Consider the following 15,892-nt stretch of genomic DNA (forward strand, 5'->3'; position numbering starts at 1 on the left):
ATCTCATAGTAATTCCACTCCTGCATTAGCTGTACACTGCGGGAGCCGCATCACTGACTTACCGAAATTACTAATAATTCATCTTTTTTCCACTCTTTTCTCATCCAATTCCCATACTTCAGCCCCACACATTATCCTACCATAAACCACCGATCTTAAAATTAACCTCAAGGTTTTATAACTGATACCCGGAAATTTAGCCAGCAAGTTTTTGACTGAGGCTAGGGCGACCATACCTTTGCTTCTTGCTTGTCTTATTTGATCGTCCATCCAGGATATCGTTAATAAATAAAAACAATATTGGCGATAATTTACACCCTTGCTTTAAACCCACCTTCGACTCCAGTGGTCTGCTCAACCTATCGTCACCCAATTTTACACAGCACCTAACCACCTTATATATATATTGCCTCCACTGCCCTTAACATCTTTTTTGACATCCCCAACCTATCCAATTTCTCTAATAGAGCTCCTCTATTCACCTTATCGAATGCCTTTTCAAAGTCAATTGCTGCTACATACACCTTACCTCTTGACAAGCTCATATACTTCTCCAAAACCGCCTTTACTATCATTATATTGTCCACTGTTATTTTCTTTTTTTCTGAACCCCCCTTGGTAATCCGACAAAACTTTGTTTCTTTTGGCCCATTCACTTAACCCGTTCGCTTTTAGGCTCCTACTTCTTCCTCTGTTCATATCTTCTTTACCTTTTTGTCGATCACTTTTCTCATGTCCTTTCTTGCTCTCTAAACCACAACACACTTCACCTGTGGGTTTTTGCGGCTCACCTCTTCACTACTCTGTTCTGTATCCACACTGCATTGTCCACTTCCACCTGGGTTGATCTCCATTCCCTCCTCCACTTCACCCCTAGTTGTTTCTGATTTCTGATTTCCATCTTGCACTGCCATCACTCCCCCCTCAGAACTGATGTGTTCGTCCATCTCTTTCAGCTTCGACACTGCGTGCTCTCTAACCCATCTCCCATTCGTCACTGTCCTCTTATGCAGGCTTTTAGCCCTTGCTGCCTCACTCTCCACAGATGCCTGTTCAGAATCTTGATATTTTCCCCACCTTCTTTTCCCCATGTCTCTCTTCATCCATACTTTCTGACCCTGCAAGTTGTTGCCATTTCTTAACACAATTTCTGCCATTAGGGTAGAGAAAAACTGTACCCTAATTGGCCTCCGTTCTTTTGCTTTGCCCACTCTCTCCACATCGTCTATATCAACTCCACTGAAATTTCTCTTCATCCTATCCCGTATGACCTCTACCACCTTATAGATTAAATCAATCTTTCCTTCCTTCTCACCTTCTTCCACACTATATATAAATATGGCTTTTTTCATTCTCTCCTGCCTGTACCCCTCTGCTTCCTCCTTCATCATCATCACCCCCTCTTCACCTTCCCTCTTAATAACTCTATTTCTTTCTCATTGTCGCACGCTCTATTCCTCAGTCTTCGTTTCTAACCAATTCTTCATGTTCCCTATCTCCTTTCTCTGCTCTTCCTTCCCGTCCTTTATTTCTTGCACCTTATCCCATTGACAATTTTCTTGTATCACTTCCTTCACTACCACCTTAAATGCTGCCAAATCTTCCATGCTGAATTTGCCACTGGTATTTGGGCCTGGGTTTCCACCCCCCCCAATGACCAGAAGCACCGCTAACACCCCCATTTTACCTCCTCTTTTCTTATTGCCAGTCCATTCTTGGCCTCCTTCCTCTGCTTCAGCTGCCACCTCCCAATCGCGGCCCGGTACTGCTCGATACCAACCATGTTTACAGCACGCACTGTACAACGCGATCTCGCTCCTTGCTCGCCCAAGCCAGACTAGCATTGTTCTTTTATAGATTATTATGGACTATCTTGGGAGTTTGCAGCTCATAATAACAATGAAACAAATTTACGGACAATGTTAGAGACTGTAACAACTCCGATTTGGTATGTTTTGAGTTGTGCCACTATTGCAGCCCATGAACGATTTAGAGTATATCTCCTGTGCAATGAAAAACTGTCCTGGAAGAGACAACCTTGGAGATATCTTATCACGGGGTGTCATGGGAGATCAAATCCAAACCTTAGAACTTTGGTGGAAAGGATCAATATGGCTCTCACAACCTGAAGAATTTTGACCATGTAACAAAATTTCATCAGCCATGCAATTACCTGAGGAAAAGAAAATCACTCAGAAGGTCTTGACCATCATCATACCAGAGCATGTCACTGACATTTCCAAACTCAATACCTACTGAAGGGTAATTACTGCCACTGCTTGGGTTCTACAGTTTCTGCATATAATACACTCAAAAGACAAAATCAGAGGAGAATTGATGGTTTCTGAACTGCCAAAATCATATCTTTACTGGGTTTAAGTGTGTTCAAGGAGAATGTTTCTCTACTGAAGTTGATATCACCCACATAAACCAGCAGCTACCAAAAGGATAAAAAATAGCTCATTTCTACCCGTTTCTTAATGTTGACATAATTATACAATTTACAGACCTTTGTGAGGAGCAGAAATACCCCATATTCCTTGGGTTTAGCACCAAATGTGGAACCATTAAAAATAACACCACTTGTTGCATTATAAAACATGCTCCATCTTGTATTTAACCCAAAGAACACAGACTACAAAGATATTTTACAAAGTTCCAAAAACTTCTACAAACTAGAAAAGTTAACTAAAGTCCTTGAGGTGAAGAAAGCTCTGTTCGCGATGACACATAATATATAACTTGATTCGTCACTTGTTTCATCTTCCCCATTTTAACTTAATACACATGTAAGATTTGCTGAGATGTTAGTCATCATCGCTCAAGACAACCAAACCATATCTTCTGGGATCTGCAATGAAAAACAATAAGACAGAGGAATGAATAACCACAAAGAAAATTTATAGTTAACACGGTTTGACTGTATTTTATGCCCTTCTTGTTTCTGCCATCAGTTTCACAACACTATCAAATTCAAATAAGAAACATCTGGAATTATGACAAATGGAACTGCCAAACACTGTATAAGATTTGCTGATACCTTACATTTTTGACTGACAATGAGAAGGACATGCAAAAACTACTACACAAATTTTCATCTATTTTGAAAACATTTGAGTAAATATCAGTACCAGTATCAATAAAACTAATATTTTGACTGTTAGCAGATCAAAACAAATAAGAACAGTCAGCTTCAAAATTGGAAGAAACACAATACAAGTTGACAAATGTTATTATCTAGGCAGTTTAATTACAAAAGACTTTTCTCTAATTCTTTCTGATATGTTTCTGCTTATGCAGGTCATTCACAGAGCCTCTACCATTCTTCACTTTTTTCCCCACATTCTATCATTCATCACTGTCCGCCACTGTAGTCCTCTCTGATTTATGTCATCCTCCACCTCATCCCTCCAACTTGTTCGTGGTCTTCCAGGTGATCTTCTTCCAAATTCTGCCCATTCTGAGCTCTTCTTGGTAATCTTTCTTGTCCCATTTTTTTGACGTGGCCAAACCATTTCAGCCTATTTTTCTACATAGTTTCTTTTAGAGGGTTGATCTGTAGCATGTTTCGTACGGTTTCTGAGATACCTCTCAGAAAGCGCATCTCTGTCGCTTGTTATCTACTCAGATCTTTTTTTGTCCAAGTCCAACATTCTGCTCCATAGGTCAATATTGGCAAATAATACAATTTATATATCATGATTTTTGCTTTGGTAGGTACTTTCCAATTTGTAATTATGTCTGATACACAGTAATAAAATTTTGAGCAATCTCCTATTCTCTCCAAACTTTCTTCCTTGATGTTTCCTTTCCCAGTTAGTTTACTTCCTAGGTAATTAAAAGCATATACTTCTTTAAGATTTTTTCCATTACACCTACCATCCTTCATTCAGGGGCGGCTTTTCAGGTGCAGTAGGTGAAGTGCCACTTCACCATTTATTTCTACCAGAATGATTTTTTTTTAAATTTATTTTTCTTATGACATTTGTTGGTTTTACGGAAAGAAATTTTTTTTGTACGGCGTTTGGAGCACCAAGAGCTCGCATGAGAACCAGGGGAACTCACGAAAGCGTCAGCTGTCGGCTACAGTACGGCGCGTGAGATTGAGTGAAGACGAGAGATTCCACAGATGGCTCTACCTCCCGAGTGCTCCCTCGTACCACTTGGCCTTGACGGTTGCCATGATAACAGTGATGTCACCCACGTACTTTCCTCATAGTAGAATGTGAAAGTGAAGTTGCCGGAAGATCGGAATGTTTCGTCTTCCCTGCGTCATCCTGTGTGAAGTACGAGTACTTACACATCATGGTTCATTCATAGTGTTGTGCTGTTTTATTTAAACATGTATCCTATTTATGACATAGTGTGTATTTTATTAGAAACACCATTTTCACTTTGGAGAAACAAAGATCAGAATGAAGTTCTACGTTTTGGTCGCCCTACTGAATCACTGCAAATTTGTGCTACAAAAGAAGTGAAACATTCTGGTAAACCTTAAAATCTTAGTTTCAAACAATTGTGGTTTAAGGAATTTCCATGGTTGTGCTCCTCTCCAGATCTACAGAAGTTGTTTTGTTGGCCCTGCTTGCTTTTTAGCAATAAAAATAATGTTTGGAATAAAGAAGGATTTTCAGCTCTTTTGAACATAACATGTTCTTTACATAAGCACTCAGACTCTGCAGAACATATAAAATGCCAGCTAGATTTGAAGACTTTGGAAAGAAACCAAAATACGATCTCTGATGCCCTGAAGGAAAATGCTAGACTGAATATTGTACAGTTTAATGAAAATGTATATTTAAATAGGCTTTTCCTTCAGTTGGTAATTGATGCAGTGCTCTATTTAAGTAAGCAAGAACTAGCTTTTTGTGGTCATGATGAAACATTAAATTCAATAAATCATGGTAATTTTCAGGGATTGTTAACATTGCTGGTATCAAGGAGCCCTGCAGAAATACAAAACCAGTATTCTAAGATAAAAAGTGTGTTTAGTGGTGAATCAAAGAGTATTCAAAATGGGTGAATCGAGTGCATTTCAGAATACCTACATCGATGATTTCGTAAAAACCGAATTGACGTGTGCTGATTCTTTTTCTCCTCAGGTGGACGATGCGACAGATATCACACAGGCGTCTCAGTGTTCTGTAATTGTGAGGTTTGTTAATGCTGATGGGGCTATAGTGGAATGTTTCTTAGGTTTCCATGATGTAAGTGCTAACAGATCCTCAGATGCTTTGTTTGCTTTACTGGACAAAATTGTGGGACCATTCGATTACGAGCACAAATTAGTAGGACAGTGTTACGATGGTGCTAGTGTGATGTCTGGCCATTTAAATGGACTCCAGAGAAAGATGAAAGAGAAAGCTCTTCTTACAATATTTGTACACTGTTTGGCACACCGATTAAATTTGGTCTTACAACGGTGTTGTAAAACAATACGAAAGTGTCGTATATTTTTTCATCAATTTCTGGAATACCATACTTTTTCCATCACTCGGCAAAGAGAACTTTCTGCTGTATTAGGGCCACGCATTCCAACCATGACTCCTGTCCGCTGGAGCTTGAACTCAAAATTATTGAGTTTAATGTGGATGACTGGGAAAAGCTGAAAGAAGTTTTCGAAAATATAGTTACCAGTGAACAGTCTGGTGACAAATGTATTCTACTTGCCAGAGGCTTTATTCACGACATGAACAGTTTTAAATTCACTTTTCTGGCAGTAGGGTTCATGACATTTTTTGTTAAACTGATATTCTTTATGATATTTTGCAAAATAAGTCATTGGATGTGAACTATTGTATATCAAAAATAAGAACAACATGTGATCTTCTAAGAAACAAGAGGACCGATGAGCATTTTCTAATTATATTTGAAAAGGCCAGCAAAATGACGGATATGCGCCAAACCCGAGAGTATAGCACCCTTACTCAGGGCGAATGGGTTCAGATGTATCGAGTTTTATATTTTGAAATTTTGGATAACATTTTGATGGAAATTGATGAGAGATTTCCCAATTGTGAGAAAATTACATTTGTTTGCTTAGCCAATAACACAAAATTTGAAGAATACATCACTTGCTTTTCTTCTAGCACTCTTGAAAATGTGCAAAATTTCTTTGGATCTGTGTTCCCAAAAGATGCATCGCTTAAGAAACGAACTCTCTGTTTTGTATGCCGACGAAATTAAATGAAATGGCGTGTGGTTTTTAGTGCCGGGAGTGTCCGAAGACAAGTTCAGCTCGCCAGATGTAGGTCTTTTGATTCGACTTCCGTAGGTGACCTGCGCGTCATGATGAGGATGAAATGATGATGAAGACAACACATACACCCAGCCCCCGTGCCAGCGAAATTAACCAATCATGGTTAAAATTCCCGACCCTGCCGGGAATTGAACCCGGGAACACTGTGACCAAAGGCCAGCACGCTAACCATTTAGCCATGGAGTCGGACTGTATGCCGATGAAAAGTACAGACATATTTCTGCTGAAAAGATGTTCCAAATGCTTCACGAAGATAAAGACATTTTTACGGACGCTTATAAATTGTTCTCCCTTATTCTTTCCATCTCATCTACTACTGCATCAGCAGAAAGAAGCTTTTCTTGCCTAAAACAATAAAAAACATACCTTAGAAATGCAATTTCAGAAGAGAGACTTCTTTCTTATTTGAGGAATATTGCTATTCAGAAAGTTTGTTTGGAATAACCCAGTAACTCGATGGGAAGAACAAAGTTTTGATAATGGAGTATCATTTCTCCTTTAGTAGCTTAGCAATCCTTATTTGCTAATTCAGCAAGATTGTTTAAGCAGTGTCTTGGAAAGGCATGCATGTCTAGTGGACGAGCCCAAATGGCACGGCCGGGGAAAAACACTACACACACAAACACACACACACGCACGCATGGCCTAATAATCCAGTCTATTGCTGTTATTTTTTTATCTGCAACCATGAAAGCCTTAATTGGTATTGCTATATAGTTGCTATATAGTGGAAAAAGCTGCTACATGTCTGACTGTGGAAATAACTGCATTGCTGAATGTGGTTGCCTACGATCAACTATATATGCAACAGAAAATGGTATAAATCCTTTTAAAATAAGCAACTTGGTATCACTGCCTCGGTGCTTATTAATGCATGGAACACATATTGCATGTTCTTTCATTTTCCCCTTATTGTTATTCACCTAGGTGTAAACCGTCTATCACTATCTTAAACTAGTAAGAAGATACAGTATTTGAAATGAAAAACTTAGGTGGGTCACACTGTATAATTAAGGCCACAGTCGCCTCCTTCCCAATCCTAGCCCTTTCCTGTTCCATCGACTAGGTAAGATCCATCTGTATCGGTGCAACATAAAGAAAATCGTAAAATAAAATAAAGAAAGTACTTCACATGATAGGAATTTTAACACAATATTCTTCACTGTCCTGTTGCCCAGTGCTCAATGCACCCCATTTGAGCTTGTCAACCTTCTTTTAAAGTCATGTCAAAGCCGATGATTGAAATCAGTTCAATCATACAGGGAGTTTTTATACTACCAGTACTAATTATATTTATCATAAATATATTATTATTATTATTATTATTATTATTATTATTATTATTATTATTATTATTATTATTATTATTATTATTATTATTATTATTATTATTATTATTATTATTATTATTATTATTATTATTATTATTGAATGCCCCCAGCTACCATATGCAGCATTTTGATTCTCATCATTTAAGCTGCCTGCATGTCAATTTTCTGTTTTCCTCCACCAGATGACAGAGAAACCAGAACTCTATTCATTGACTTATTGCTGAAAATTAATTTTGTTGGATAAGCACCGAAAGTGTCACCAGAGATCTTTCACGCTGACATTTTACAACATGGAGCGCTGAATGAACACCTTTCCCACCCTTCGAAGATCTGAATACCTCTATCATGCCAAATAAAGCTTTCACGACTGTAGATTTTAAAAAAAAAACCAAAAGCATTGCTGTGATTTTACGTCTGTCATGTTTGAATCCATGATATAGTGATCCAGAGACAGTCACTCTACTATTTATCCACAGAAGGAACTTGCTAATACACTAACTCCTATACAGTAGTGAAAGGATGTACCATAATTATGCTGAAATTCTTGTCAGGGACTACTTTGATATTTACTTTCTAGTAGTCTACTTTTGGTTTCACTACCATGACATCACAAAGTCATCAAACTCTATTGATGACTGTCCATATCTAATACTAACTGTTACCCGCGGCTTTGCTCACGTGGATTTCCTAGTTTGATAAAAGTAATCATTCCTCGCTATTAAACAAAGAATTTTCTGAAAATTCCTAAGGAAAAAAACTCACCAAAAATTTGAGGTTCATTTACCCCAGTGCCTCCTTGCAAACCATGTGTGGTATTGCCTTTTGGGGCTAAAATGACCAGGCTAGTGGCAGAGCTAATACTGGATCAAGCGACATAGAGCTATCCAAGTGAGAAACAGCCCACTCTCAAGTCGAAATAAAAACACGTTTCACCCTTTTTTTTTTTTAGGAAATTCCAAATACCGGTACCGGTACCAATTTCCACGTCTGTAACATCTGCAGTTTATAAGACGTAAGTATCGCCATGATAATATTTCAACACCTTTTTCAAACCTAACCCCCCCCCCCCACCTTTAAGTGGATTTTCCGAAGACAAATTTTAAAAAATGTGTTTTTTTATTTTTAAAGGAGACTCGAAATACCAGTTTTCACGTCTGTAATATCTTCGGGTTTTGAGATATAAGTATCCTTATAAAAATAATTCAACACCTTCCTCACTTAATTTCGACCCCCCTCCCCCCCCCATACGCTTAAGTGGCTTGTCCAAATCCAAAAAAATTCGTGTTTCTTTACTTGTAAAGGAGATTTCAAATAGCAGTTTTCACGTCTGTAACATCTTCAGTTTTTGAGATATATCCTCATAAAAATTCGACTCCTTTATCACTTCTTTTCACTCCTGTTAAGTAGATATTCCAAACACAAAAAATACGGGTTTCTTTAGTTTTAAATAAATTTCCAAATACCTATTATCACTTCTGTAATATACGTTTTTGAAATATAAATATCCCCATAAAAGAACTGAACCCCTTTTTCAGTCCTTTAAAAAAAGAAGAAAATACGCGCTTCTATATTTTTAGATGAGATTCCAATCAAATACCAATTACCTTCTCTCTAACATCAGTCATTTTAGATATAAGTATCCCCATAAAAATAATTCACTGCCCCTTTTTTTTAAACTCCTTTTCACCTCCTTCCCCTTAAGTGGATCTTCCGAAAAATAAAACGTGTTTCTGCATTTGAAAAGCAGATTCCAATACCAGTTTTCACGACAGTAACATCTTCAGTTTTTCACTTCTTTTCACCCACCTCCTTAGGTGGATTTTCCAATTTTCACGTCTGTAACCTTCAGTTCTTGAGACAAGCTATGAGTATCTTCATAAAAAGAATTACATGTTTTTCACTTCCTTTCATATTTCCCACTTCAGTGAATTTTCCGTAAACAAAGAAATACGTGTTCCTTTACTTATAAAGGAGCTTCCGAATACCAATTTTCACGACTGTAACATAATTTTTTGAGATATTAGTATCCACATAAAAAAGAATTCAACGCCTTTTTCACCCCCACCCTCCCTTAAGTTCATTCTCGAAAGAGCGCGTTTTTCTTTATTTCTAAGGGAAATTCCAAATACCAATTTTCACGACTGTAACATTTTTACTTTTGGATATATAAGTATCCTTATACAAAGAATTCACTCCTTTTTCTATTCTTTCACCCCTCCCCCCCTCCCCAAGGTTATTTTCCAAAAATAAAAGAATACATGTTTCTTTATTTTTAAAGAAGATTCCAAATACAAATGCTAATGTCTATAACATCTTCAGTTTTTGAGATATAATTAATATATTTAATGCAGCCAAATAGCCATAACAGAGAATAAAGGTTACATTGATGGGTTACATATTTGCATAATCATTTATAGACATTGTTCTTCTTGTACAGAATTCAATGTGGTACTGTTCACACGTTTTCCACATAGTTTGCACTCGCAGTCTATACTTGGGTCATGGAAGTGTTTTGATTTGCAGAGTAGGTGATGAAAACCGTGAACTGCTAATCTTGTAATGACATGTCTTAATTCAAAATTAGCTTTTGTCCACGAGCGATCTATCATTGCCCCTGTGCCATAGAAGTCTGGTTGGACTTCTTCTCTCTTCTCCGTCAGATTTGCTAGCAGTTTCTTTGATGCACCGGTGTTCGGTAGTGGCATACTTGTCCTGAGATCTTCTATGAGAAACGATTCCCTTGCGAGGAGATATACAAGTCTAGATCGTGTCGTTTTTGATACACCTATCACCTTCTTTATATAGTTCGCTTTCACCTTTTCCAAGGTTGATAAGTTCCTCGCTGTTAAATGTGTCCAGATAATTTCAATGCCATAAGTCATTATTGGAAGAATTTTTACTCTGAATAGCAACATTGCTGTCTCCAGACTAAGTGATCTAATGTCTTTTATTTCATGCATTGCCATCATTGCTTGAGTTGCCTTTTCTGTGACGTTTTGTGAAACAATATGCGCTCGATTGCAGGGTGATGCCTAAATATTTGAAGTCTGATACTACCGGTATCTTTAATTTTTTATCCCGAATGAAGGTCTCTGCTGAGGCGGGTACTCTCCCTCCTTTCCTGAACACCATGGTGTCTGTTTTTGAGATGTTTATGAACAGCTTGTTTTCGGAGCACCAGTTTTGGACGTCATTTACAGTTTCCTGTAATTTTGTTATGTCTCTTGAGCCAATTACAATATCATCGGCATACGCGCAAGAAAATACTCCCTCCTTTTGGGTAATTCTTAGTATATCTGCGGTCGCAACTATAAACAGCAAAGGAATCAGTGGGTCACCCTGTAGGACCCCGTTTGATTGAGCTATTGGATCTGATAGAGTGAGGTTATCTGAAACTCGTACTTCGTTCCATTGTAGTATTGATGTGATGAGATAGGTCCATATGTTGTTCGTGCCTAGCATCTCCTTAAGCTTGTCTATCACTAGCTTCCTGTTTATCAGGTCAAAAGCTTTAGTAAAATCTATGAAGATGGTGTAATATTTTCCGTTGTCTTCTAAGGCATCCCAGATTTGGTTTAGCAGGAGTTCAATAGCGTTTGGGGTAGATCGTCCCTTCCTAAAACCAAATTGGTTCTCTGGCAGATGCTCATTTATTTCCTCATTTATTTTTCCTGTTATAATTTTGGTGAATATTTTGAAGGGGCAGTTTTCCAGTGCTATGCCTCTGTGCTTATTGGGATCTCTTGGGTCTCCTTTGCCTTTATATAGAATTTTTACAATTGACTTTCTCCACTGGTCGGGAATGGAAGCAGTTTCTATACATTTGTTATATAATTTTGTCCACATAGGGGCTAGCAGGTGCGCGGTGTCTTTTACATATTCATTATAGATCCCGTCCGGACCTGCGGCTTTCTTGTTTTTGGTGCTGTCTATAGCGGTTCTAGTTTCCTCTATGGTCAGGGGTACCCAGTCTAATTGTATATGCGGAGTAGTGGTATGTAGATCTTTTCTGGGGTGCGCTGGACCTTCGATGTTGAGAATCTTACTAAAGTGTGATTCCCAGATTTCCATGTCTATGTAGTGCGTCTGTTGTTGTTTCTTTGGGTGTAGGGCTATGAACGGATTTTTCTTGGCTTCCTCTGCTAGCTTCTTGCTCTTCGATTCTAAGTAGGCGCGTTTCTTTTCTTTCAGTGTTCTTTTGTAGAGTTACCTCTTCTCATTGTATATGTATATTAGACTTTGATTATTCAAGTTCTGCCTTAACTGTTGCCATTTGTCTAGGGTCTCCCTCCTCAGCCTATAGCACTCACTATCAAACCATATCTTTGTTCTTCTTGTGGCCCGCGGAATGGCGGCCTTTTGTAGGATTTCTTCTATTATTCCTGTTGCATCATCCAATCTTGAATTATCTATTAATGTGTCTAGATGTGTAGTTGAATCTAGCATATCTTTAACTTTCTCAACATCTATTTTCCTTGAAAGGGGGTGAATTGTCTTTTTCTGTAGTTTTTCCCACTCCCCTTGGCTACGTATTTCAATTGGTAAGTGTTTCCTAATCACGGCTTGGTTTGTTGTCCATATTATAGTCATGATGCCTGTTATTGGTCCTTTCGTAAGTGCAATATCTATTGTGCTCTTTCCATTATGTGAGATGTATGTAGGGATAGTGGGGTTGTTTAGCAGGATGAAGCCTTCTTCTTCCAGTTTCTCGAGGACTAGCTTTGCTTTGTAATTCGGAATGTCCAGTCTGCAGTTAAGGTCACCTGCTATAATTATTGGTTTATCTTTCTTGGTCTGAGTGATCATTTGGCCTAGCTCGTCCATTATGTCGATCGCTGTTATGTTCGGTTGGAAGTAAGCGGCTATAATTACGAGGCCGCCTATTTCCAGTAGTAGGGTATGGTTCTGTTGCCTTTTTGATAATATTGGGGTTAGGTGTGGTTTTATGAGGATAGTTATCCCCCCAGAAGGTCTTCCTTTTTCTCCCTGTCTAGCTGTAAGATGAAAACCATAGAAGTCTGGGTGTTGCCAGTCGTCAGTGACGAATGTTTCCAATAAAATTGCTATATCGTACCCTAATAGAACGTTTTCCGGGCTCATATTCATTGCACCTTTTAGCCCTTCTATATTCCACATCATGATTCTTAGACTTCTTGAAGCGTCTTTTAAGTTTTGGTTCCTTCTTTCAACTATTTTCTTTTCCGAATTATTCGAAGGATCGTCCATTGTCTCGTATGGGGCGAAAGGATCGAAATTGAAAACGTTTGATAGTAATCCCTTTCGGCCAGAATTCCTCTTCATATACCCTGTCCATTAGATCAAATGGAATCTCCACTTTGAAAGCTTTCGTGTCGTAATTGGTTATTATTTCTTCACACGTAACGTCGTCTTTGATTCCTCTGTTTTCTAGGTATTTATGACATCGGAGGTTGTGTGCGGCCTCAAACGCCCCATAAAGAGCCAAGCTTTCTTCTTTGCCGCTTGCAATTCTTCAACTCTTGGACCTGTGCTTATCATTGCGTATTGCTGTCTAGTTTGCTTTCTACTTGATTTGCTGGCAACTTGCTCCGGAAAATTGGCATATTCCAGGTCTGGAGTTTTTACCTGCACCAACTCATATTCCTTTCTCGGCGGTGTTTCTGCTTGTGCTTCGTTAGGACGGCGGATTTGCATATTTCTCCTTTGTGGAGGTGTTGGTCTAGGCTTCCATGTCATCTGAGTATTATACTTGTCTATCCCGCTGTTGTCTGAGGTTTTGTGTACAAGACTATCTTCGTCCATTTTCTGCATTCTTCTTTTCCCACCATTCTTCCACGTGTTATCGCGATCACCATTCCCTTTCTCTCCATTCGTGCTCATTTTGGCTGCTGTTACGAACGAGTTCATTATTATCTGTTCCGCTGGCTAGATGTCATTTGTTTCTTTTGCACTATTCGCATTGTTGTGTCCGTTGTCCTCCTGGCCGTTGTTGTTCATATCCTCCATCTGGTCCATCTGGTGGCGCACCACTTTGTCCTCTGGCATGGTTTGTTGCATTGTCTCCTCCGCTTCGTTGTGCCTTGTGACTGCAGTTGTGACTCTTCCATGGTTGATTTGGGTGTTGGTTCCACTTCCTTCCCTTCCCTTTTTTGTTACTTCTGGTTCATTTGGTTCTTTTTGGTATAGGCGATGGGCCCCCATCGTGTTTTCCAGCTCAGCCCTGACGGCATTACTGATTCGCTTTTCTTGCTCGGTTTCCATTTGCTGGGTCAAGTATTCCCTCAAATTGTCGAGCCTCTTTTGGAGATCTTCGATTAGGTTTATGCAGCCGTGTTCTTTTACCTGGGCAGCACGCTTACAGGCGGTGCAGAACCACATGAGTTTCCGGTTTCTCCTTTTCAGAATGTCATACTCTCCTTGTGTTAGGGTTGAGCAGTTTTTGTGTACGTGTGAGTTGCAGTGGTCGCATTCCACCGTAATTTCGTCAGTAGTGATCGCTTTTGTACAGGTAAAACATTCTTCATCTGTTTGGTAGTTGTTGGTTGGCATGATGTATCTGGTGGATGTCAGATGTTAGCAGTATTTTACCTGTCAATTGCGAACGTTCGTCGGTTTGTCTTCTTGAATTAGATTCCTATCACATAATTCACCGTTCGTATCCACGTGCCAACATGTTCTCTAACTAACTACATAAATTTGTCTTTTCGGTGTCTGAATGCGTATCCTCATTTAGCGCATCTGCCAAACGTTCATCCCCTGTGTGTGTGAAAGTCTCACCACAGTACATGCATGAATATATTTCCTCTCCTGTGTGAGTGATGTGTGTAAATACTTTACTATACGTGATGCATAAGGTAATACTATTCCAATCACTATGCCTACCTCAAATCTACAATTCACCTTGAACAGGATTAATTAAAATCTTGTGAACACTGATTCATAATTCATTTAGCGCATTTGCCAAACGTTCATCCCCTATGTGTGTGAAAGTCTCACCACAGTACATGCAGGAGTATATTTCCTCTCCTGTGTGAGAGCAACAAGGCGCGGCTAAGACACTTAGCGTCTTAAACAGTTCATTTCAAGGTACTCTTCCGTAGGAACAATCACTTGCAATATGAGCTAAATTATATTTTACCTGTCAATTGTGGACGTTCGTCGGTTTGTCTTCTTGAATTAGATTCATATCACATAAATCACCGTCTTCGTATCCACGTATAAATATCTGCCAACGTGTTCTCTAACTAACTACATAAATTTGTCTTTTCGGTGTCTGAATGCGTATCCTCATTTGGCGCATCTGCCAGACGTTCAAGCCCTACGTGTGTGAAAGTCTCACCACAGTACATACATGAGTATATTCCTCACCTGTGTGAGTGATATGTGTAAATACCTTACCTACTACACTACACGTGATGCATAAGGTAATGCTATTCCAATCACCATGCCTACCTCAAAACTACAATTCACCTTGAACAGGATTAATTAAAATCTTGTGAACACTGATTCTTAATTCATTCGTAAATAATTACACCCGGAAATACGCACGATGAAGATATGTTTATTACGGAACATCTACTGTCACATTTAAATAACTAATAACGGATAACGGCATGACTTAATGTTCACTGATCCTGAGAATTTATCTTCAGGCACTATCAGGCATTATCGGATAAATTAACATAGAGTGTCCAATAAAGTGTCTAAGTGTTGCGCTAATAAAATGTAGCTTTCTGTCGAACTGTGCGATGGGCTGAAGTCTTCGTCCAATTTCCTATTTCCGTAGTTGAGTTCTAGCTCACTTGAATGCATACACGTTGAGTAGTTTTTCACTATGAAGCATAACGAATCTCGCCTCACCTTCACTTTTTGAGATATAAGTATCCCAATAAAAAGAATTCAACCTCTTTTTCAGTCCTTTTTACCCTCCCCCCCCGCAATTGTTTTTTCGAAAACCAAAAATATGTGTTTATTTTTAAAGAATGTTTTTATTAAAATACCAATTTTCTGGTCTGAGACATACTGTAGATAGCCTATGCTCATTTTAAAACTTTATCCCCTTTTTCACTTCCCATTCAGTTGATTTTCCAAAATCAAATTATCCGTGATTTTTTACTTTTACAGGAGATTCCAAATACCAATTTTCACGTCTGTAACATATTACATTTTTGAGAATACACCCACTTTGTCCTCCTGTTCACCCTAAAGTGGATTTTCCAAAAAAATACGTGTCTCTTTATTTTTAAAGAAGATTCCAAATACCAATTTTCATGTCTGTAACATCTTCAGTTTTTGAGATATAAGTATCCTCATAAAATGTATT

The 15,892-nt window shown here is 38.6% G+C and overlaps 1 long non-coding RNA gene across 1 annotated transcript in view; it reads right to left on the minus strand.

Annotated features, from left to right (window-relative positions):
* Positions 1 to 2,608: 2,608 nt before the first annotated feature.
* Positions 2,609 to 15,892, minus strand: part of LOC136875529 (uncharacterized) — a 179,106-nt gene continuing 165,822 nt past the window's right edge. Inside the window, exon 3 of the long non-coding RNA XR_010860459.2 lies at positions 2,609 to 2,851. This is a non-coding gene — a long non-coding RNA (uncharacterized lncRNA). The remainder of the gene's footprint in view (positions 2,852 to 15,892) is intronic.

This window comes from Anabrus simplex, chromosome 6, assembly GCF_040414725.1.
Source record: "Anabrus simplex isolate iqAnaSimp1 chromosome 6, ASM4041472v1, whole genome shotgun sequence".
Classification (NCBI taxonomy): Eukaryota; Metazoa; Arthropoda; class Insecta; order Orthoptera; family Tettigoniidae; genus Anabrus; species Anabrus simplex.